Source organism: Agelaius tricolor, unplaced genomic scaffold, assembly GCF_023055355.1.
Source record: "Agelaius tricolor isolate 1412-34295 unplaced genomic scaffold, bAgeTri1.0.p SCAF_5, whole genome shotgun sequence".
In the NCBI taxonomy this organism is placed as follows: Eukaryota; Metazoa; Chordata; class Aves; order Passeriformes; family Icteridae; genus Agelaius; species Agelaius tricolor.
In genome coordinates, this window is record NW_027269265.1 from 11,575,282 (window position 1) to 11,596,266 (window position 20,985).

The following is a 20,985-nucleotide window of genomic DNA, read 5'->3' on the forward strand; positions in this document are numbered from 1 at the left end:
TTGCACAGCTGCCTGCTTAGCACCTGTGCTGAGGAGATGAAGTTCACTCCCTGGGCTGAGGCAGTATGCCAGGTTGGTTCCTCACAAATCATCAACAGAGGAGCAGAAGATGGAAAGAGCATGTATGCCCTGTATGACAGAAATGCCATCTTCTGTCTCTGCCTGTGTGTTGCAAGCTAAGTTTGGTTGTTGGGAAAAGATGTATCAGCTTAGATGCTGACTGCATACCCCAAAACACACAGGCTATAGGTCTGATGTGACTTGTGGCTGGCACAGCACCCAATTCACTGGGAAGAGCTACTGTACTATTTTCTTTGAAGCTCATAATATTAAAAAAAAAAAAAAAAGTAGAGTCAGTAGCTTCTGCAAGTAACTACAGCTTAATGACAGCTACTACTCTGTTGCAGCATCTGGAGTCTATCAGGTCAAGAACTGCCATGCCCAGGTGCCACATTCTCATTCTATGTAAAAGTGAAGAGCAGCAGCTGCATAAGTAGAAATAAGTAGAAATATAACTTGGCAGGCACAGAGGCAACCTGTGGAGGGGAACAGCATGATAACCCCACAGGACAGGAGGTGCCTCCTCCCTTCCCTTGCTGGTGTTGAGTCACAATGGGGGATTGTATTAAGGGGGTAACAGAAAGTGCCCCTTGGCTGTACCTCCTGCAAACACATCATTGGTGTGACGTGGGTGCTGCCCTGTGTCCCACACACCAGTTAGTCACTTGGGGACAGGAACCTGAGGGACTGCCATGGCATGCTCTGAGGGATGTCCTATGCCAAGTATGCCATAGGGGAGGCAGAGATAGAGGACAGTGATGAGATGGGAGATGGCTCTGACCATTTACTCTTGCTTGTACTGAATAACACTTGTGTGAAGTTGAGAAAACCTGCATCAACACGATGACTGACACAGAATTTGTATTGTCCCATGACCAGTGTGACCCTGCTCAGATTGCCAGATAACATCACATCTCCAGTTGTGTAACACCACCATACTCTGTAGATACCAGGTCTTAAAACATTATTGAGCTGACTGTTTGTACCCTGGGGTGGGAATTCAAATATTGTTTATCAGTGGAAATGTTAACTACGTGTCCTTTGTCGGGAGTAAAGCAACCTGATTTGTCATACTTCTTCTGGAAGTAGGTACTCATTGGAGAGAAAAAATGTGTGCCAACAGGGAAAAAGGAAGAGCTTTCATCTATGAGTGAGTACACAATGTGCAGGGTACAAAACAGTGTTTTGGTAGATATCAGTGTTTTGCAATTCAAGGATCACATGACTGGAAAAAAAATCCACTTCTGTCATGGTATTTTTCATTTACAAACAAATAAAAATTAAGTTAAACTCTGTTCATTTATTGCTGTAATTTCTCCCCACCTTGTTTGTTTCCCTGTTTTCTTGTATGGTAATGTGTATGTTGTTTGGTTCCTTGTTTGCTTTTATTTGAAATAATTTTGCATGTAATTTTCTGAACTCTTGCAGAGCAGAGAGACTAGTAAATGTGTATGTTTATGCACCTTTGTGCATCTACAAAGAATGATGGATAGTTAATAAAATGCACATCACTGCAATCCTTTCATGCTTAAGATCCCCAAACAGAAACTGTGAGTATTCAAATAAAATAGAACTGATCCAAAATGTACATATTTAGCTTAGATAATAGCAGTCCCCAGATATATGCCTCTTTCTGCAGTTGGAAATCTGTCAGTTGAACAAAGAGCAGGATATAGTGTGAATTAGGCTGTCCTTAAAGCTTTATGTGATAGACACACTTTATGGAGTTAGTTCCATTTCTCTCACATTTCAAAAGCAGACTCAGAGCCTAGTTATCACAAGGACAAACTCCACAAAATCATTTTTTTGTAGTCAAGGACTGCAATACTTTTTAAAAGTCAGAATACATGTTAAAAGAACAGTTTGTCCCAAGGCTTATGGTTCAGCTGTAGAAAGTTTCTTCTTGATCCATCCATCTGAGAAATTGTTCCTGAAAAGTCATTCTGCATAAGGGTGTTTTTGCTATTTTTTTCAGAGAGAAAAAGTATAAATGAGCTGTAAAGCTCGTGTTGTTCTGAACTCTTTCTCTCCTCTTTCACCATGAGTTCATCAAACAAAATTCCACAAGAAACAAATGTTATTATGAGATTAGCAGAATGAACGCCAGAGTTCAGATACTAAACATTTTTTTTAAAAACCAGTGAGCTTAATGACATGAAGGAAGTTGTAGTTTAAACATCAAGGTCAATTATTTCGTTAAATATTATTTAAAAGTTCCTTGCCTTGAAACCAAACCAGAGCTATCCTTTTCACAAAAATGCAAACAGATTATACTGCCCTGTTTGTCAGCTTCACTAGATAGCTTCTATTTGATCTTGAAATGAAAACAGTTTCTATTTCAGATTTATACAACAGGCTGCCTCTAAAAAGAAAAAAGATCTTAAGTTTGGACTGCTGTTTACTTTCCCTTCTAATCCAGTGAGAAGATTTGCATAAGAAAAGCAAGTAGATTTGAGTCTAGCTTTTGCTGTCTACATCGAAAGCATGAGCATCAGTCAGTCCTCTCAATTTATTCAGACAGAAAACGATTGTTTTGTAAGTCAGGTGAGTAGAAAATCTTTCAGTCAGTTCAGCTAGGTTCTTCTAAAAGTAACAAGGACTACTTATTAAGACTAAGTGGTGTTTAAGTAAATAATGATAACAGTCAAACACTGAGAGTTTAAAACCTAACCCCCCCAGCTGCATGTCTGTTTCCTCATACCGTATACTTGATTTAAAACAACATCCAGAATTGATGTTTACTGGGTCTTGCAAAGCAGCCCCCTATATTTGCAGATATAACAGCATCAGTGTCAGGGGGGATTCAGTGAGCAGAGCAGTGCTGGGTGGTGGTGGGAGCTCGGGCTCTCAGGACCCAGCAAGTGCCCCCAGCTCCAAGTGTGACCCCTGGAGCAAACCAGCAAATCCTCTGTAGAATGGGAATAGGGACTCGTACCTACAAGAATGCTGTGGAGCAGAGTAGTTTTATGTGTGCAATGTACTTGAATTTTTTTTTTTTTTGGTGTATAGAAAGGCAAATTATTATTTTTTAGGAAGAGTATTAAAAGGGATATTTTGGATCATGGGGTCAAGTTCCTTGCTGTGGGTGGTAACCACATCTCAGAAGCTGGCTCTCAAACCAGTCAAATTCCATCTTCCAGGTGCTTTGATTCCTTCCTGACTGCGGAAGGCCTTTCTGGGTCCTCACCACTCTGGTGGAGTGAAGGTGCTTTTCTTTTTCCATCTTGAATCCCTTCCTGGACAGTTTGTACCAATTCTTATATTTTATTTGGGAGAAGGGGAGGGAAACTGTCTCACAATTTTCAGATTCATTTGAATTTTTCTCTAAGCCCCAGACACCTGGTGGAAAGATGCCAGCAATGCTGTAGGCTGGTTCGATGTACCAATAAAAATAAAATTAAATTAAAAAACCCCAACCCTCGTGTAAGAAAAGCGCCATTCTTAGAAAGCCTCCAGCGTTCCAGCTAGAGCACAAACAGCTGCTTATTTAGGACTCTTCTCGGGTAAATCCACAGTCCCGGGCCAAAGGGGCCGCAGCTCTTGTGGTCTCGCACTAGCCCAGACCCCCCCGGTGGGGGAACACACAGGGGAGAAGGGAAGGAACGAGCAGGGAGAGGGAACCATCCTCAAACCGCGGCTGAAACCTCGCCTGAGGCGGGCCGACGCTCCGCGGGGTCGAAGCAAGGAGGAGAAGCCTCGGCGGGACGCAGGTCCCCGCCCGGGTTCGGCCCCGCGCCCCCCGCCCGCCCCGCCGGGCTCGGCCCCGCGGCCCCGGGCTCCGCCGCCCGCAGGAGGCAGCGGGGCTCGGCGGGGACGGACATCGCTGTTCTGCCCCTTGGCTCGGGTTTTCCCCTGCCCAGGGAACAAGCGCCTTTGTTGGAGCTGCGCTCCCCAGGGCTGGGGGTGATTTTTCGTTTTTTGGTTTTGACCTTTCTCCTCCGCTGCCTCCCGCAGGCCCGTCCCCGCAGCGGCGGCCCCGAGGGCGGACGGGGCAGCGCCGCCGCCTGTCCCCGGGAAGAGCCTCGGGCACGAAGAGGAGCAGCCTGTGGGGCTGGAACGGTGGCGAGCGGGAGGGATTCGGGAGCACTTCGCCGGGTGTGGAACAGAGGCAGCGGTCCGTGTCCCTCGGCCACCCCTGTCCCTGCTTGCCACTGGTGAAGGCAGTGTGTGCCCCCCGTGGAAACGCGGTGAGGCAGCGGCTCTGCCGGCACGGGGGCACGGGCTGCTGCTGGAGCCAGGGCCAGGTGAGCCATCGGGAAATGCCACCTCCAGCCGCGGATCGAAGAGCTTCCAGGCCGTGGCTGCACGGCTCGACAGGGGAGCAAACAGCCCGTCCCCATCCCCCTTCGACAGCTACAGCCCCCGCAGCCTCCAAACCCAGTAAAGCTGAAGAAGCAGCCACCAAACACCCTCGAAAAGACCCTGCCGGACCTCTGAAACCCCAAAGAAAACCGAACACCAAAGTGGAAACGAGCCAACAGGCCCACCAAGGAGCCCCCCCGAACTGTGGGGGAGCCGGTCGGCACCGCCAGCACAGGCGCAGCGCTGCCAGCCCGCGGCTGGCCGCAGGGGGCCCGGCGCCCGGGGGACCACCCTCACCCTCCAACGCCGACTGCTGGTTCCTAATTCCTACGAATTCAACCACATTCCCCTAGGGATAACGGGGGCGGGATGGGGTTTAACCCCCGAGTACAATTGTAGTGAAACCACAAGGAAACAGACGCAGGTGAAGGGCAGAGCGCGCCCGCTGCCGTGGTGCTGCCGCAAAACCTGCGGGGGATCGGGGCGCCCCACACAACGAAGGGCAGCAAAGGGAGAGCCTCGCCCGAGGGCTCCGAGCGCGGACAGAGGAGCTGAAGAAAACGGGGTTTTCCCGGGAAGCGGGGGTGGGAACGGCCGGCTGTACGGGACCAGCCCCCAGTGCGCACCTTCCGCCCCCGCGCAGCTCCGCTGGGACCTGCGCGGCTTTTACACGGGCGATCGCGCCTGGCCGGCTCACATCGAGCAAGAGCCTTTCCGGGAACAGGCTACTAAGAGCAGCGAGAGCAGGAGGGGGAGGGTGGGTATGAAATAAAAGGCTAAAGAAACAGTGCGATTTTGGGACCAGGACCAAATCCTAACGTGTTACATAAAAGCCACGGGCGGTTCTTATCAGCAAGCCCGGACTAAAGAGGAACAATCCCCAGGACCGGCTCCAAAACAACCCTGTTAAAGGAACAATTGTGAAATGCCAACTTCCCACCAGCGTATGAACAGCAGGAGCCGGGCATGTCCTGTCTATAACCGGGCTTCTGACAACCGACAGAGAGGGGAGGGGACGGAGGGGGATCCTCTCTTGACAAGATTTATCAAGAAACATTTAACTGGGCTTTAATCATATTAGCAAGAGCCCAATTAGGGCTGAGAGGGAAGCGAGGCTGGGGAGAGGAGGAGGAGCAAGCGATGGAGTCACTCGAGGATAAAGTCCTTTCATCAGGCTGCGCTCTCGGCAAACAGAGGAGTGCGAATAATCAGTGCCCTTCACTGGGGGGACGGGGGAGGGAGCGGCTGGGGAATGTGTGTAAAGGATCATTAAGGCCAGGCAGAAGGGGGTTTTTGTTGTTGTTGTTGTTGTTTTTAATTATTACGGCTATTAAGGTGGTGTCTCTGGGCTCCCTCCCGCGCTGTTCTCAGAGACGGAGCGGGGGGAAGAAGCGAAGGGGTTCGGAAGCACCTGCTGCACTGCGATGACCTGATCTGCGTGTGCGGATAGGTCTCTCCCTCCCGGAGCCAAGAGGGGCTCCGTCCCTCCCACCCGACCTCACATCACCGAGGGAGAATTTCCTTAAAAGCCTTTTTCCCGGCTCATCGTCTCCCTGATGTCGAGCTTTTCCCCGGCTCATCCTACCTCCCAGCGCGGCTCCTCGGGGGTAACGCGGTGCCTCACCGCCCCCGGCAGAGCCCAGTCCGGTGCCCAGGGCTCGTCGAAAGCCCCGCGGAAAGCGGCGCTGGGAACGCCCGGGGCAGGGGCAGAGGGCAGAAGATGTCCTCCCGGGGTTCAAACTCTCCGTGCTTTCGCGTGGGCAACCTGCCTTGTCCTTAGGGACTCGGTCACTCCAGCTGTAGGGGAATGGGGTGGGCGGACAGCAAAGAAATGAAGAAAAACTAAAGATGACAGGTGGGAGCAAAGGAAGAGGCTATGGATAAGCCCATGAACCCCCCTCCCCGGGTTACGCCACCTCGGGACACGGCGGTGGGAGCGCGGCAGCGGCCGTGACCCTGCTTGCGGCTTTCGAGACATCGCCAGCAGCTGCTGGCAGCTGCCCCGATTTCCTGCCGCTCCCCGCGGCCAGGAGAAGGGAGATAAGGCTGTTGGGCAACGAGGCACCTTTCGCCCAAGAGGAGCCGGATCTTTGCGCCGCGGGGCAGAGGATGCTGTTTTTTTTTCTTTTTTTCAACAGGACAGGGCCCGTGTGCGGTTTGCCGTTCGCACCGACGAGCATCCCCGCTGTCGGAAGCCATCTGACCCGTGCCTAGAGCGGAGGGGCTTTCGCCCCCCACGCCCCCCTCCGCCTCCTCCTCTCGCCCTGGGCCGCCACAGCCGCATCCTCGGGGACGCCCGGCTCTGGGGGCAGCGCCTCCCCCCCGCACCGTGCCCTTTGCGTGACCGTGCCCCCGCCGCACCTTCCCTGTCCCACGCTTACCTTTCCGGCCCGGCCGCCGAGGGGCTGCCCCCCCCGCTCCCGCCCCCCGCCCCGTCTCCGCCATCCCCGCCGCAGGGGTGTCGCACGCCGCCGCGCCGGCACAGCCTCGGCTCTCGCCTTGCGCGCACTCGGCTGGCGCTGGCAGCCCCGCCGGGTTCATCCGAGGACAGCGGCGGCTCCGCGCCGCGGCTCGTCTGGCTGCCAACGCCGCGGCGAGGCTGACGCTGCCTCGGCCGGGGGTGACTCACGGCGGCAGCCGCCGGGTAGCGGATCCGACAGTGGAGCGGCGAGCGGGCACTTCGGGCCCCGCTCTTCGCCCCCTTCCCCGGGCACCGCGTGCCACCCGCCGCACCCCTGCCCCCTCCCCGACCCCCTGCGCTTCTGCCAAGTGGAATAAACGCCCGGGTTTCCGGCAAATATTCACCCTTCCGACACCGAACGGGAGGCCGCCCCCCTCCCGGCCGGCACCCCTGTCGGAGGCGGGCCGGGGTCCGTCCCCGCGGCCGGCAGCGCTCCCGGCGGCACCCGCCCCCACCGTAAGTGACCGTCGGGGCCGGGAGGGGGTGGCCGGTCCCTCGGCGCCAGGGCTTGAGCGGGCGGGCGGGCCGGGCCCGGGCCGACCCCCGGCCGTGGCTCCGAGCGCAGCCCCGGCCGTGGCCCCGCGCTGTCCCCGAGGTGTGCCCGGCGTGTGCCCAGGGGACAGCCGCCCGCCCGCACACGGACAAAGGCAAACACAGAAGAACCTTGACGCGGGGCGGGGAGGGGATCCGGGGCGCACACCGGGACAGGGACTCGGAGTCCGAGTGACGGGCAGCGTCGGTGTCATCACCGCTGTGCTCTGCCCTGTTCGGCAAACACGCAGCTGGGTTTTAGCTGCCTGCGGTTTCCATGGAGCCCTCCTGGCACGTCCCAGCAAAAGCGTATGGAGGATGTCCTCATGGCGAGCCTGCAGCGGGTCTCGCACCTTTTCTCAGAGCTCTCAGGTGGAGTGCTTTCAGATCCTTTGCACTGCGTGCCGCAGCACCAGCAGTGCTTTTGAGAAACATGCTTCGTGCATGACATCCCTGTTTTGAAACAGAATTTTGAAGCGAAGCTGTAGAAACACAAGTCTTTCAGTCCAAGCTGTCTGCTAGATGCACAGTTTTAAAAGCAGTGGCTCCCTGAAATGAGGGGATTATTAAAAGCTCATTTATTAAGAAGCTCAAGCCACAAAGGTAATGGTAATGAGTGTTACATACTCTGCGTACACGCTCAAGTTTTGGATAGAGGATGAAGGCATGAAGTCGGGCCTTTACTTAAAAATACTCTAAAGCTACTTGTCAGAAATGTGCTAAAATGATAAGCCATGGATTTAGTGACATGGATTATGCTGTCAGTCCTTCTACCTTAAGTTCATTTTTAAGTCCAAATTTCAGCCCTTTGAGAAAAGATAGGCGGAGGAGGAGGAGGAGGAGGAGGAGGAGGAGGAAGAGACTATTTTAATTGAAATGCTGACATTGCTAACCATGGCAGTGTGAATTCACTACTATAATAAAACCTCAGCTAGCAGCCTAATTCCAGAGAGGTGATGTTATCCAGTAATAATGTAATCAGTTTGTTGGCTGTAACATAGGAAACTGAGAATTACTTTATTTGATTGATATTTTTGGCCAAAATGTAAAAAAAAAAAAAAAAAAAATCGATAAGATACCTGGATTGAGGCATTGAGGCAGGTATTTTAAATAGCAGGCTTTGCTATTTAAAATAATAAACCAAAGTTCTTCATGAACATTTTTTCACTTCAGTGCAGTTTTACAAAAGCATACTTAAAAAGGGACAGCTAGTGAGAATGCAAGCTTTCAAGCTAGGAATTGGAAGACAGAAAGGCCCAAGGGTGTAACATTGTTAAAAATGAGAGGTCCTGAAAGCACAATGTTCACTTTACAAAATAGAAGTTTTCTCCTGGGTAATCACTGAATGAGTTTGCATTGATTTGCAGCTGTGAATTTAAAGGAAAAAAAGGGAAAGAAAATAAATGAAGAAGACAAATGCCTTGTTAGTAAATTGTGATGCAACAATTAAGAAAATTGTGTCAGATATATGAAAAATTGGAATTGACTGCTTAAGCTTTTGAGTTTATATATTCAGGATTCTCCATCCCTCATATCTGTCTTTAATACTTGTTTTTAAGGAGTAAACATTCTGGTAATTTTCTAGGCATCTGGCTCTCAAATTACAAATAAAAGCAGAAGTGAATTAACTTGTAAGGTGCATGTACCAGTGGAACCATATTAGTGAATTCTTCCAGAGAGGGTTAGTCAGTGTTAGTGAGGTCATGATTTCAGCCACTGTGAAGGTTTGTTGTTGCAGAAAATTGCAAGGATAGACTGTATTATCCCTCTAATTCAGATTTAGAATTTGCTGTTGCTCTTGAAGGTGTTCTGTCTGTTTAACCTTAAAATTCACTGTGGTCAGTGGGACTCTTTGGGTTGGGGCCATGAGTTCTTTGAAGGAGCAAATCTTAAGTTTCTCCATGTTGCTAGGAAGCCTAGCAGTATCAAGACAAAGACACATGAAAGTATGTGAAGACAATGAAAACAAAGTAATGAGTATAGCCAAATCATAACTGCCATTTTAACAGAATGGCTTGTAAATAACAGAGCCCTACAAGAATACTTGGGTGTGTCTGAGTCAACCCATTTTGAAAACCCTATGATATGCAGCTGCAGAAATGACACAAATTCTTGAAAAACAAAACTTGAAATTTCTTGAAAATCACGTTTCCAAATACAAGCACTGTTCTGCATATAGATACATCACATGCTGTCCAGTAACTCTTAAGAAGTCAGCTAAAACTGCTACAGTGACTACCTTGTTCATCTGATCTACTTAAGGCAACATTAGCCCTCTTTTAAGACTTGCATTTAACAAAGCATTATTATATGTATTACAATGATTTGTGAATGTGTATAGTCTGGGCTGTGGCTGACGTTCACTGTCAGGCTTACATCCAAAAACATACAAGTTAATTTGCACTACATGACCATTGGCACTACAGAGTAATGAACTGCAAAAGGTACTTTGAGAATATTTTCCAAAGCTGCCCTTATACACTTGCTTGAAGCTAGAAAATAGACCTGATATAATGATAGCTGTTTTGGCTTTATTGTGGAAGATAATACCAGCTTGTGAGTACTGACTGGATGTGAAACAAAACTTTATGGTTGTATGGATTGGATGTGGTATTTCAGCAGTCATACAGGGTGCTAATGGAAGCACTGTGAATTAGTTCTGTGAAAAGATTCAAGCAACAATTAATTACTGTTACTCTCAAATACAAAATGAGAGGGCATTGAAAAATTAATTGAGGAAATTTATGTATGGATATGAAACATGGTAGTTTGGGTGCCACACAGGAAATTCCCAAACAACTAACTGGAAATTATGGGAACTTATCAGGTTAGGCTCCAAACAGCATTTTCAGTTTTTTTTTTTTTTTTTGTCATTAGGCCATGACAGAGAGATTACACTGGCCCAATAGAGACATTTTTGCTTCCTTGGTGCATTATTCTTGAAGTCTTACCTCCTTTGTCATTGTTCACAATTTCTGAGTTTTTTATTTTTATGCAAAATGTCACCTTTTTAATTGAGAGACTGAGCATGAAAGTGTGGAGGTGGGTCCTCGTGTATACAGGAGGCAGAGAAGCAAGTGAAAGAGGAAAAGGGAAGAAGAGGGAGTTTGGAGGGCACAGAAGGAAGATAGGAAATGTGGGGCTTGCAGTGGAATGACTGGTGATGGGATGGGAGAGGAGGAGACCGGACCACTGACTGTGGAGACAGCTGTGTTCAGAGTTTGTTATTTGACCAAACTACTCCTTATTTAACATGCCCTGCATTTCTCAGTGGGGATACAGCTTGGAATCTGTGTGAAATGGTGAAAGATTGAGAAAGTAAAGACAGAATGAAAAAGCAAGAGACAATTCCCTAATTTGTTTCTTTTGCATTTCTAAAGCCTGCCGAGCCCACACATCGGGTAGGGTATGCTTAGAATCTTGGAAAAAAAGTAAGCTGCGGCTGGAACAAAGTTGGAAATAAATTCCAGTAATTTTAAAGATGATAAAAAATATCTGACCACTCTTTCTCCCTTCTCCCTCCAGAAGGTCCAACAAAATCATCTACCCCATGGCAAATGCTTGACAACAACATCTGTATCTACTCTGAAATCAGAGTTCAGGGTATATATATATATATAACTCATATTTTTTTCTTCTGATATTGTTTACCTGGAACTTTCACACTGTCATATTTTTTACTTTCTTTTTCACTCAATTTGCTTCTTTGCTTTTGGGACAGAGAATCCCTCATGCAGTGTGGTCCAGGTTATACTGAACCACGGATGTCTCATACAGAGCAGTATCTTATTCCACACATGACTTACTCATGTTTCAAAAGTAGGGTGAGTAATGGGTGCTGGAATTTAGCCCTAAACTGCGTTTTGTGTCTGGGGTTTCTGTCATAGGTTCATGAAGTTCACAGACTACTGCTAGTAATTTCTTAATTTTTTTACCTCCCATTCCTGCCTTTTCTCCCATTTCTCCAGAGGCTTTATGTGGTCCTGGAGGACTTTGCAAAATGATGCAGAACTATATCAAAATGCTCCAAGCTTTATAAGCACGGAGGGTCTGTTTGTGCTGCAGAAATACCAGGTTTTGACTGGGTGTGATCCCATATAGCCATAGGATTGTGGGTGAGCATTTCATCTTTACCAGCAGAAAGGTTTGCAGTCACTGCATGTCTTAGGGATGTCCACAATGTGCATAGAAGGCAAGCAGTGCTGGACTATTTACATTGCAAGTGGGATGGTTTAGATGGTACCCTGCAACGTCATCCTTGGCTACACGGAGAGAAAACTGATATGCCTGTGATGCTCTCAAGTACATTCTATACGCCTCCAAGTACAAGGGCAATTTTGAATTTAGAAAGAAGCTCTCCAATGTGCTAAGCTGCTGATATAGCACTTGCAGTGAGAAATATACTGGTCCAGATAGAACTCTTGGGAGTACACTCAGGTCAGACAAAGAGGGTCTCAGAAAGAGATGCAAAACAAACAAGCAAACAAACAAACTGAAGTGTTCAAACACACAAACAACTTATTATTTGATCTGGAAACGGAACAGAGGTGTTGCCTGTAGCTGCACTTTGTTCAACTTCATTTGAGCTTGTGATGTAACTTTAGTTAGTCTACCCAGCTCATGTCAGACTCTGGACTGTGGGTTTTCTTACTGATGATTCTGCAGCCTCTCAGGCTCCTGGGGCTACTGTGCAAGGGTCTGTTTGCTCAGAGATATCTATTCAGTGCAAAGAGGTGGTGACAGAAATTGCTGTTAATTGTTGCCGTATGGTTGAAGGTTGGGGGCTGCTGTGCAAACAAGTCTCCTCTGCTCTGCTCCAGTTCAAAGTTAAGCCACCTAGATGAAACTAGGGAAAAGTATTAATACAGCTAGTGCTAGATCTCAAAAGAATAGAGACAAGGAGGAAGGTAACCAAAGTTCAGACCCAGAGGGTGCATGCAGTTTAGATATGCTGGGTCCAGTCTTGTGTCCCAATAAACAGATCACAGACATTTGTGAAAAAGGGTCCCATTCTTTCCAGGATAAGCTGGCTGTTTAGTTTGTCTTTCTAACCAGTCAATAAAGCTCAAGCAATGTTCTAGGAATTATCTTTGTATTGAAATTACCTTATTCCTTATGTGTCTACATCTATATTTGGATGTGAATTTTAGGACCTTGGATCCTAAAATATTTAGAGTCCAGTTAAATTTTGACATGAGAGCAACTGCATTATTTTTCTGTTCATTTTCTGAATCTGCAAACAAGCTTTTGTGCAAGACTACTGGCACTGAATGTCTGTTTGAAATGGACTTGTGGAAGTGCAAGAGTTCATAACCCTTCTGTTGCAGCAACTGGGAGTGCAGTCTGAACCCTGAGTGCCTGCTGTAGTGAGAGGTGGTGAGGTCTTCCTGAGGTGCTCCTGCAGAGCCCTAGGAAAGTCCAGCATTGCTGCCAGCTGCATGGCAAAGGACACAGATAGTGCATACAACAGCCTCCTCTAACCTGCCAGGAAGAATTAATAAGACATTTTGTTATTAAATTAAATTTGAATTAAAGCACTTCCTGAGGCTGAGCTTCAAACTCTTCAACCTGAGAATGGATTCAGCAGCATCTTGTGAGCTTTGGAGCTCACTAGGTTCCACTTTTACGGCAATAGAACAGTATTCCATTGTAACCTTTACTTTCTTGTTTATTTAATATGTATGAATTACTGTTGTTGGCTCAATATGTTAACAGTTATTTAAAGAATGATCTGGTAAATTTTTTAGTTCATGTATGGATTATAAAGTATAATATCTGTCACTATATTTTCTGGTCACTCACTTTATGTTAAGATTTCATTAATATGCTTTTCTTAAATAACAAACAGATCCTGCAGAGCTGGTTAGCCATGTGAGGACCATGTGGTGTAAGCAGTTATAAATACACCAGTAAAAAACATTCCAGAGAATTATAAATCACTATAATGTTCAACTCCAGTAGGTTGATGAATAGTATCTTTATTAACTTATTAACCACTTATCAAAATGATTTGCCTTGTACTTAGACTTAGGTTTATGTTCAGTGTAAATTTTACATAAAGCCTGACTTTGTTTTCTTTTGCCAGACGTATTTATTTCTGAGTCAAAACTCAGTCTGTTTTGCAAAAAGGAGGAGAATCAAAGAGGCATAATAATCAGCCTAAACTCATCCAAAGCACTTTAAAAATAGCCAGCCCACCTACTGCACTGGGAGATTTTATAGTGCAGTGTACAGAAGCACAGTGTGGAGTAGCTAAGGAGCTGTGCAAGATGTAAGCTGTTCAAAATGTACTCCAGGCTATGGCTCTCTAACCAGTACCAGATCTGTCCCTGCTGGGGCATCTGCCTCTCAGACCCTCAGTGCCTTACAGATTGGTGCCCACGGTGTTTAACTCTGCTTTCCATGAGGAATGGCCCTGCATGGATTTTTGTTTCCCAATCAGTGGCTGTAGTGGGGAGATCTGTGGCAGGAGGTGGTTGGAGAGAGCGAGACGGCGTTGCTGCTCAGTCACTGGCGCGGTGGGTGGCGGTGCACCGGCATTGTCACTTGGGCTGTTACACAGATGGCCTGTGTAAACTTGAGTAAAATTCTAGCAGATAGGTCTGCAGAGGGATGCAGGCACCCAACTGCGCTGTGTGGGCCTTGCTAGGCTCCATAAAACCATGCCCAGCTGTCATCTCAATTTGTGAGTGTCTGAGCTCTGCCAGGGAGCAAGCTACAAACTGCTTGCAGGTTCTGGTAGGATTCTTGGGGAAGACCTTTCCTGAACAAGTTTTCCCTGCAGAGTCCTGTACAAAACTGTTTGGATCTCTCCTCATACAATGATACTGTTTCTTGGTGGATCCTGTTATTATCATGGTGAAATGCAAATACATGGTATATACAGACAGAAATTAAATTGCTCTAATTTTCAGAGACCATTTTTATCTTTACCCCTGCTCTTTCCTCTCCAGCAGGCTTCCTCTCTCTTATTATAAACCCCTGCTTGTGTGTTCCTCTAGCCAGTTTTTATCAGTTTTACCCTTAATTGGTACACATAGTTAGTCAGTTTACCTAATTTCCCAATAAAGAATTTATCGGTGAAAGAGTGTTTGGCATGTGAACAGCACACATTGTAAAAGATGCTGCAGGAGGAAGGGCAGTATGGATGTGTATTACCACACTCCAGCTTAGGTCAGGTGGTCACATTGCTGTATCTGAGGAGAATCTTGCACTAAAATAAACTTTAAAGTTGACTAAAAAAAAAAGGGGAACTTCCCATTGTAGAATAAGCAAATTGTACTATGCAGGGAAATGAGTTAAGTCAGTCTCATGGTTTTCAGCATCACTCATGCCTTGAAAAAAGAAAGATCTTTAGGTACTTTTAGGTACCTTCAGTACCTAAAGAGATTGAAAAGAGGGAATTTTTACAAGGGCATGGAGTGATAGGACAAGGGCTAACAGCTTTAAACTGATAGGGGGCAGGTTTAGATTAGATATTGGGAACAATTTCTTCACTGTGAGGATAGTGACACACTGGTTGCTCAAGGAAGCTGTGGGTGCCTCATCCCTGGAAGCGTTCAAGGCCAGGTTGGATAGGGTCCTGAGCACCCTGGTCTAGTGGTAGGTGTCCCTGCCCATGGCTGGGGGTTGGAACTGGATATTTTTTAGGGCTTATTTCAACCTAACCCATTCTATGATTCTGTGATTTTAAAAGGGTTAACTACTTGTCATAAAGTGCATCTTATAAATGTAAAGCATCTTGGCATTTCCTTTTTGTGTCTGTCAGAGAATTTCATGAAACAGCTTTTGTTTGTTCATACTTTTCTTTCTTAACATTTGTATATCATCAGTAAGTGTTATTTTTTCTGCAAAAGAGAAAAGGAACTTGCATTTTCTTCTCTATGAAGACAGAAGTCAAGTCATCCTATTGCTTTGGATAATAATTTTTATCTTGATTAAACATGTAAACATATAGGCTTTTACTGCTCCCGACAACAAGGATTGTAAGAATTTGCATGCTGATATTTGATAATTTATGTGTCTGTAGAATTTGATCACTATAGGAATGGAGTATGATATTAGGCCTTTAATGCATTTTGTGAAGGAAAAAGCAATTGTTAGGGTGAGTCTGAGTTAAAACATGCAGCGGACTTCACTCTTTCCAAAGGGAAGGAAATTCTCTACTTCTTTACAATTTTTTGAAGAACTTTGGTACCCTATGGTAGCAAATATGTTCTCAGGATGAGAGTTGTCTAGACTGTGCTCTCCAGATTATGGTAAGTGTTTTATTCAGCTGAGAGCTGGAGCTCTGTAAATGGTTGGTGGGGTTTGAAAGGACCTCAATGTGCAAGGGGAAAGAGGAACCTGCTGTAGATCTTTTGGGTCTTCAGCTGCCAAGCATATAAATATGGATAAGCATGTCCCACTGACTGCAGCAGAATTTCAAATTAAGTTTTTTCAGAAGTTTTTCCAGAGTTGGGATTTTAAGCAGTTTCTGTGTTTAGCTACAGTGTACCAAAGAGTGTGTGCTTATACAGTGAGCTTCCTTGAGCCACTGCAAAAAATCAGGAAGGCTGTTATGCAATTATTGCTGTATATCTTCCTGCTTGTAAGCCTAAATTCCACTCTGGTTTTTTGGTGTGTTTTGTTTAAATCCCTGAAAAGATGTCATTCTCTTGCTGAATGTGTTTTTCCTCCTAAACACAAACTGTAAATACATACACAGATAATGTTATATGATTTTTTGAGTCATCTGCTTGAAGCTGTTATGTGTTTTATGCTAGGCAAATTTAGAAAATTATTAAACCTCATAAGTTCAGACATAAAAGCTCCTTGATTCGTCTTTGCCATGGAAATTGCAAGTTTTAACATGCAAGTGTATATGTAAAAGAAAAACCCCAGAGGTAACAGACAAGTAGAAATTTGTGGGGTTGTTACAGACACAGCAACATCTGGTTTGTATTGCAGTTAATGATTTATAATATTATGTGCCATTTTGTGTTATATAAGCATTTATTATTCATCTCCATCTCCTCTTACAAATCAGTTTTCAATGCTTTTTTTCCCCCAATCATATATTGAGAGAGCATGTTGGTATACATTTATGCCTACTAAAATAAAACTAAAGGTGTTCCTCTATATTAAGAATTTTTGAAGTACTTAGAGATGGTTTCTGGGTTCCCTGTGAAGTAACTGTTGGCCTAATCATTACCAGGAATTGAACCTGGAACTACCAGAGCTAGAGAATAGCTTGACAATTTGAGTTCAAAAAGGCTAAATCTTCTGGCTAACAGTTGTAGTAGAGTCATGCCTTTTGTGGCTCTGGCAGAAGTTACTTGTTGGAGAGGGAATTATGCTTGTGCAACTCAAAGTTGTTAGTGAAATCCAAGGGAATTTGGGGGTTTGCAGGGAATGCAGAACTGGGCTCTTCCAGGAGCTTCCCAGTAAGCATGAAAGGGTTTTTTTTTTGTTTGTGTGTGTGTGATGAGTAGTGAGAAATCCTGATGTCTGACAATGTTCTGGCTAAGTGTGCTCTTCAGTTTTCCATTAGTGGTGGCGTAGTCCATCAGTAAATCCTTTCAGGAGTAACCATCTGGCATTTCCTAAACCCTTGACTGTGTATCATGTAAAACTCAGTGTTACCACTGTAAAGAAAGACCTTGAAAAGTTAAATGCCATTGGAATTTAGTAATGTAGGCCACAGTGTAAACTGTGGTTAAGTTGAGCTGAGGCCTTCCTTAGAGAAAGAACCTGTAATTGATTAAACCCTGCCTCTAGCTAGATAAAAATGAGTTGAAGTAGATTAATATAAAAACGGTTAAAAGCTTCCTTGTTGTTGTCAGTTTTCAAAATTAAACTTGTCAAGAGTTTGGCAGAAAGAGCTCAAAGGCAGAGCTGATCTAAACTGGAGAAAACAAACCCATAGGAGCAAAGAGCAATGTGGACCTTCTCGTTTTTGGTTGATTTAAATGAATTTTCTAACTGAAGGCTGTGAGCTTTAAGGTCATCCCGACCCAAATGATTCTATAATTCTATGACTTTAGGGCCTTCATTTCAACTTGCCAAGCCATTTTTCTCCAGACTACCATCTTCCATGATTTGTGTCTCACAGCTTTGTCTAATGCAGAAATTTCTTCTGTACTGCTTGGCTGATCTTCTCGTGGCCTTCATGAATCTTCTCTGACATTAAATGAGTGTAATTATTATGAGAGCATAAACCAAGGGCAAAACTCAAAAGGTAGTCTTGGATTCAGTAAGAAATAGTCTGAGAGAGAATTGAAATGGAGACAGCATAGCCTAACAGCTAGAATGCTGTCAGGCTTTTTGCTGGAATCTGCTTCCATCTGCCACTTTGCACGGCATGTGACCTCTGTGTCACACAGTTTGTCCTACTGCAGGCTCACCTGCATCTTGGTGGCAAGATGGGGCAACTTTCTGTAATTGACAGGGACACAAATTCTGCAGTCCCAATGATGAGTGGAAAGTGAGACTTGTAGACTCTCCAACAAATGCTACCAAAGTGTTTATCAAAAAACAATGTTGATTTTACTTTGTGTTGCACTGGAAAGTCATTTTAGAACATGTTTGGGCTCTGACACCTTTTCTTAATATTTTTCCCCCATATCCTTTTGTATCTACAACTGGGCCATGTTAGTGACCACAGGTATGAATCTCCATTCCATTGCATTGGTTTTATGCCAGAGTAACCCCACTATTTTTCACAGCATAAAAGTCTGATGAAATGTGGTGAAAAATTGATCCCATACATATTCTAATCTCTGAGTGACTTAATATTTAGTGCTAAAACATTTTCAACCTTTAAAAACAACACTTCTATCAGTCATGTTACAGATTTAAAGTCTGCTGTCTCACGACTTGCCAGAACTGCAGCAAATGCTGGGAAGTGAGCATGTCCTTAATCACAGCAAACCATGGGATATTTGATCCTTACATTTGACAGTCCTGTAAAATGGTGAGGGTGAGCTAGGACTCTTGTATATTGACCTCAGTGTTGAAATGTGCCTTTTCCCCCCATTTCTATTTTAAGGTAAAATAATGGAATAATTTCCGTAGATGTAGGCTATTTTTTTCCTTTTAAATCATTGCAGTTACCTTTTAATGGTAGCAGTTTGAAATCTCTGTAGACTAGGAATGTTAGGGACTGAGAGATAAGTTAACAGAGGCCTTTGAGAAAGTAAATAAGGGAAAAGTCAGATGCAGGATGTTTCATGGGTCTGCAGGTTGTTTCTAGCTACTGAAGTAAAACTTAAGTGGGATGTTGTTACAACAGCATACATATTCTAAATTTACATATTTCCATTATTACATACATATGTATATACATATTCCCTCTAACTGTTAACAAATCTGATGCTCTGTTTGCAATATAAGGGAAGCATTGTGGTAGTTCTAGATTTCTGAATTCAATGAGCCTCTTCCTGTTAAAATTAGTTGCAAAGCTCCAGTTGATAGCAATAGGAGCAATCTTATTATTTTCAATGATCATAAGCTAGGACTCCTGACAACTAACTTGGTAAACTGAGACAGACTGCAGTCTCAAAGGAGAGATCATTGAGGAGATATCAGTGTGTAAAAGGGATGTAGAATTCTGTTGGATTTGAGGCTTTGCTACACCACAGATTTCCTGCATGACTTTTAGAGAACTTAATATGGTTCCCCTTTGAATCTATAAACTGGGCATAAAAGCACATCCTTATATAAAAAAGAGTGATGTGCTCAAATAGTGATCTGTAGTACATTTTGTGATTGGGAGAGATTTCTCGTAAGACTCAGACATAAGTTTGATCTGAAACAGTTGGGTAAATAGAACCTGTAATTAATTAATTATTAGTTAATTAGCTCAGTTAATCAGTAACTGATAGAGTAACATCTGTTGCTCCTGCTTATTGTGTAAGGGAATTGTAGAATCACAAAATGGCCTGGGAAGAGACCTTAAATAAGGGAGTTGGGAGCCTTGCTCTCATGTGGTGCTCCTAATGCTACTCTAGTACCACAGCCAAGTAATGGTGCTGCAAATCAATTATGCTTCTTTTCATATATATATATATTTTTTTTTTTTTAATTGCTGCAGGTAAATGAGAGGTCAGTCCCTAACTTGAGATATTCTATAGGTAAAATAGAGGTGTTTATATATTTAGACTGGGCATATTTAAGGCAATGAAACTTGGTTTAGCCAGTAACAAAAATGGTTATGTTAAACCACATTGTCTTGTGCTACTTAAGGGCTGAGGATGTACAAAGACTGCTTGATTCAGCTGGCATGTGGTAACTTGTAAAGCCTTCAGCTCATGTAAAGGTGGAGATAAGAAATTGCTGTTGTTCCTTCTGGTATTAACATCTCTGACTACAGGAAAACAGTCTGGTAATTTAAAGGTCTTGAGAAGTTTTATGCTGGTTAAGAGTACTCCTCTCTCCTTTTCTCCCTTTTACTTCTTAATGATTTAAATATTTAAATTGGCTGAAGAAGAAGAGAAATTCTGGTTCATGGGAAATCTTGTTTTCTTTTTTTTTTGAGGGGGGGAGGAGGAGAAGTTTTTGGGTTTCTTTTCACTTCCCAGATCAATCAAAATTGATTTTGGGGTTTTGGGTTTCTTTTCACTTCCCAAATCAATCAAAATTGATCTGGGAAGTGAAAAGAAATTTTTCTGCCAACCAGAAATTTTGTGATAATTTCCTGCTGGAAAGAACAAACATTTTATTTCTGAAATCAATATGCTCTCTGGTTCCTGCAGTTTCTCAGTTAAAATGGCATTTGACAGGTGACTCTGACTATCAGCTCTGCAGAGTAGTTGCAGAGTACACACTATCAGTGGTGCTCTGGCAGCCCTGCTCTGTGGGCTGACTGGAAGTCTGTTGCAGGGCTTCCAAGCTCCCAGCTGGCAATCTGTTCAGCAATCAGAAAGTCTGGAAAATACTGGGATTTCCATGTTTTCTGTACCCTTAGTAGGAAGTACTTCTTTTACGCTGTACCCTTTTACACTCAGGGTTTCCAGAATTTCCAGCTTAGGTGACTGAAACCATGAAAGCTTGATGTTTTTTCTCTTTGGGACATTCTCTTGAACAGATCTGTCTCCTTCTACTAAACCTACCTTTATTTCAAGTGCTGTAGGATGCAAAAAGAAGGGCCTCCTGTTTCAATACTTCACCCATCTCTTCTCTCTGGAGATGTACCTACTGGGCTTTCAACTAACTTGCTGGAGTGGGGGTAGCAATCCAGCTGTGGAAGTTGGAATTCAGCGTGGGCTAATTCCTGCATGCAGTATACCCAGCTCCTTTGGGTGTGTCCTGCATGGCTGCTAGACCACAATGGAAACTACCCACGCAGCTTCAAACAATGCTAATGAGGCGACCTCGCACCCACCACACCCAGCGACTGGAAGATTCTGGCCCATCTTGCAGAATAGCAACTATGCAGAGTTACAGCATCTGGCTCTGGCAAGGCTGCAGGCACAGTCAGTCTTTGAAACAAAAACAAGATCATGCACTGTTTCTCCCCATATTTACATGACTAAATGCTGCAGTGCACACATGTGGGCAGGAGCAGGAAGAATGCACTCCACCAGTGATTTGTGAAGGGACTTTAGTGGCTCAGCACCCTGCAGGATCTGCTGCTTGAGCTGATCTACAGC

At 44.9% G+C, this 20,985-nt stretch overlaps 1 protein-coding gene and 1 long non-coding RNA gene across 6 annotated transcripts in view; one reads left to right on the plus strand and one right to left on the minus strand.

The window, feature by feature from the left end:
- The window catches only part of DIO3 (iodothyronine deiodinase 3), a 114,778-nt gene extending 107,833 nt beyond the window's left edge, over nt 1-6,945 (minus strand). For 2 of the 5 annotated variants that reach the window (XR_011679122.1, XM_071426450.1), the window contains exon 1: nt 5,948-6,607. The gene's annotated coding sequence lies outside the window, so the exon portion shown is untranslated. Of the gene's footprint in view, nt 1-5,947; nt 6,608-6,743 lie in introns of those variants that run through there. The other 3 variants (XR_011679124.1, XR_011679121.1, XM_071426448.1) reach the window with 3 other exon arrangements.
- LOC139589767 (uncharacterized) overlaps nt 6,884-20,985 on the plus strand; it is a 184,239-nt gene continuing 170,137 nt past the window's right edge. Inside the window, exon 1 of the long non-coding RNA XR_011679125.1 lies at nt 6,884-7,279. This is a non-coding gene — a long non-coding RNA (uncharacterized lncRNA). The remainder of the gene's footprint in view (nt 7,280-20,985) is intronic.